Raw genomic sequence first — 4,183 nt, 5'->3', positions numbered from 1 at the left:
ACCACTTACCGTCGTTTACACGACATGTACTCGGCAACCTTCAAGCGGAAGCCCAACGAGGGTGTCGGCCACGGCCTACCTAAACACTCAAGTCTCTAGTCCAGGTTTATCGCCTATCCAGGTTCCATCCACAGGGAGTCCGGCCGAGGTTTCCACATACGGCCCCGAACGATGTGAACAGGGTTCCCGAGACACCAAACGGGTGACTCGGTACACCGTGCCACAGTGTATCTACCGCAACATAGCCCACCCCTAGGGTCAGCGCTACGCACGGCCGCCAACACATAACCTACAAACACCAGAAACTAATTGCAACTCCTGGACAGAGTACTAGGGTGGTTAAGAAGCCGAGAGGGTCCATTGGTTGCGGGCCCAATGTATGGTAGTAGTTGATTCTTAAATCACACATACAGATCTCAGTTCTTAGGGACGGCCTCAATGAAACAACCCACCATGTACTCCTTCATGGCCTCTCATCGATACCTTTACCAAATCATATTCAACAAATTCCTCACATTACCGACATAATCATTTCACTCTAGCCCATCACCCAGATGAACCAGACCTGACACAACTCTAAGCATAGCAGGAATAGCAAGGTAGGAAACACATACATGGCTCAATCAACTCCTACACATGCTAGTGGCTTTCATCTAGTTACTATGGCAATGACAGGTCATGCAGAGGATAAGGGTTCAACTACCGCAGCACACAGCAGTTTGAAACGTTGTTGTCTTAATGCAGTAAATGAGAGCAGAGGTGAGAACATGGGATTGTATCGATATGATGAATGGGGCTGCTTTCCTGATGGAGTAGTAGTAGGGTATTGCCCTTCAGTTGGATACTCGGAGATATCCTCAGAGGCAGAACCTACCACGAGAGACACACAGAACATAATCAACACATGACAATATGCAACAATATGATACATGCTATGATATGGCAAAAAGATGTGTCCTTCCTAATGCAATGTGAAACAAGTTGAAATGGTTCCATTTGAATCAAAGATTCAAATGAAAGCTTAAGCTCTTATGCATAATAAGTGTATTAGCTTGTTTCACCTAAACAGCAAGGTTAAAGTGTTTTTTCATGCATGAAACCATTACAGATGGATAGATTGAATTTTTCTGATCATTTTTCATATATACTTTGTTTGATTTGGAGCTATGGTTGATTTTCTATGATTTTTAGAAGTTTAGGCTATTTTCTAGAATTTCCTATATGAAAATAAATCCAGAAATTAAATAATTGTGTCAGCACTGCGTCACTGTGACGTCAGCGAGTCAAAGGCGCCAGGGGCCAGTCAAACCTGACTGGTGGGGCCCACTAGTCAGTGACTCTATGCACTAACTATGTTTAGTTAGCCTAATTAACTAGGCAGGGCCCACTAGTCAGTGACTATACTAATTAAACTAACCTAGTTAGTTAGCACTAACAGAGTAATTAGTCGGGCGGGGCCCGCATGTCAGTGAAATAGAGGGGGAGGTCAACCCGTGTCAGCAGAGTCAACCTCGCCGGTCAGCGGGTCAAAGCCTGCCGGCGTTTAGCCGCCGGCGAGGCCAGACGCGGCGGGAATTGCCCACAGGGCACCATTTGATGCGCGGAGAGCGGCTACGGGTAGCTGCTGCTCGCCTGCATCCAACCACGGTGACGGCGTGGCCGGGGAGTAGCCGAAGCATCACCGGCGACGAGCTCGGCGGAGGCCGAGGCTCGGGTGTGCTCGTGCTCGTGGCTACGGTGGCCTAGGCGATGCGGCGAAAGCACCTAAAACATCTACGAAGCGCGGGGAGTGTGATGGGCACAAGCCCGTGACTAAATGGTCACTGGAGCATCGCCGGCGACGTGGTCAGGCGGCGGCGCGTTCGGGCACAAGAGGCGCGGCGTCTACGGCGTTCTAGGGGCGAAACGAAAGGTACGGGGAGGTTCAGCAGCTCACGGGGAAGCTGTGGAGGCAGTCAGTGTGCTCGGGGAATGCTCGGTGTGGTCGGAATGGCGACGGCGATCTCGGGCGGCCCGAGGTTGAAGACGACGGCGACGGCGATGTTGCAGGGGCTCTGACGTCGTGCGGCTTGGCTAGTCGATGTAGTCGACGACGGCGACGCTGCTAGACACGGTGGCGCGGCTCGGGGACAGCGTTGGACGCGGCTGCGACGAGCGGCGGCGACGGTGACGGCTCGGGCATCGTCGGGGAGGGCGAGAGAGAGGGTCAGGGGAGGAGAGCGAGTGTCTGCGAGGTCGGGGAGAGAGAGGTGGTTCGTCCCAGGGTGACAGCTCGACGAGGGCAGCGGCGAGGCGGCGGGCAGCTGCGTGGCACACATGCTGTGCTCGCCGTCAAGCAGCTGCTTGCTTGTGCTGGCGAGTGCAACCAGCTCGCTGGCACAGGAGGTGGGCTGGGCCAGTAGGTGGACCTGCTTGGTGGGCTTCCAGGTAAGTCTCTGGTCCTTTTTGTTTTCTCTTTTATTTATTTCCTGCTCTGTGTATTGAAATAGAATAAATACTATTTCATTTCCAAAAAACTCTGGAAATATTCAGAAGCACATTTGAGAATATTCTCAACTGCCTAAAAATGCTTCCAAGATTATTTGAGCACTTTAAAATATTTATAGCATTTAAAATACCCAAATTCAAATACTTATGGCTTGTTCAAAAATCCAGAATGGCTCCATAAATTGCAAGGCCATTTTTGGCAGAGGTTTTAATCAAGACCAAAAATGGTGGGCTTTTATGAAGGGCATTTTGGGTTCATTGAAATTCCAATTGTTGGAAATTAGCATTTTCAGGGGGGTGTTGGGGTTGATTAGGCCCCATTTCAAGTTTAAAAGGAATTTAAACATGATGCACAAGTTCAACCAACCCTAATGCATGACTAAAAGCAGGGATGTGACAACTCACCCCCACTCAAAAGAATCGCGTCCCAAGATTCAGGACTCATCGGGAAGAAGGAGGGGTACTCAAGTCGAAGACGATCCTCCCTTTCCCAAGTAGCTTCTTTCTCGGAATGGTGTGACCATTGAACCTTGAGAAACTTGATGTTATGGCATCGAGTGGTACGCTCGGCTTGATCAAGGATACGAACGGGATATTCCTGATATGAGAGGTTATCTTGTAGATCAAGCGTTTTGTGGTCCACACCACGGATAGGATCCGCGAAGCAACGCCTGAGTTGAGAAATGTGGAAGACATCATGGACTCTGGAAAGATGCGGAGGTAGTTCCAATTGGTAGGAAACTTCTCCTCGTTTGGCAAGAATGCGAAAGGGTCCAATGTAACGAGGAGCCAATTTGCCTTTGATACCGAAGCGATGGGTTCCCTTTAACGGAGTAACCCGAAGGTAAGCCTTCTCGCCGACTTCGTAAGACATGAGATTATGTTTACGATCATATTGGCTCTTTTGACGAGATTGGGCTGTTTTCAATTTCTCACGAATAACGCAAACCTGCTCTTCTGCTTCCTGAATCATATCCGGGCCAAAGAGTTGTCTTTCCCCGGTTTCTGACCAGTTAAGAAGCGTTCGACATTTTCGTCCATAGAGAACTTCGAAAGGAGCTTTGCCCAAGCTAGCTTGATAACTATTGTTATAAGCGAACTCCGCGAATGGAAGGCATTTCTCCCAACCCATTCCGAATGAGATGACAGAAGCTCGGAGCATATCTTCCAGAATTTGATTGACTCTCTCTACTTGACCACTGGATTGAGGGTGGAAGGCGGTGCTAAAAGAGAGATGAGTTCCCATACCATTTTGGAAACTTTCCCAAAATCGAGAGGTGAAGAGACTCCCACGGTCTGAGTTAATTTCCAATGGGACACCGTGAAGAGACACTATTCGGGAGATGTATGAATCAGCTAGCTGGCTAGCGGTGATACTCTCACAAACAGGTAGAAAGTGGGCCACATTGGAAAGACGATCGATTACGATGAAGATGGAATTATTCCCTCTCTTGGTCCTGGGAAACCCAGTAATGAAATCCATACTGATTTTATCCCATTTCCACTCAGGAATAGCCAAAGGTTGAAGGGTGCCAGCAGGCTGTTGATGCTCTGCTTTAACACGACAACAGATGTCGCAACTAGCAATATATTGAGCAATTTCTCTCTTCATCCTAGTCCACCAAAACCTCTGGCGTAGGTCTTGATACATCTTAGTACTAGATGGATGGTGAGAGGGGATTCATGAGCTTCCTTA

Source organism: Triticum urartu, chromosome 6A, assembly GCF_056163025.1.
Source record: "Triticum urartu cultivar PI428250 chromosome 6A, HENAU_Tu73, whole genome shotgun sequence".
Classification (NCBI taxonomy): Eukaryota; Viridiplantae; Streptophyta; class Magnoliopsida; order Poales; family Poaceae; genus Triticum; species Triticum urartu.
The sequence above is the reverse complement of the archived record's forward strand: the minus strand, read 5'-3'. Positions refer to the sequence as shown.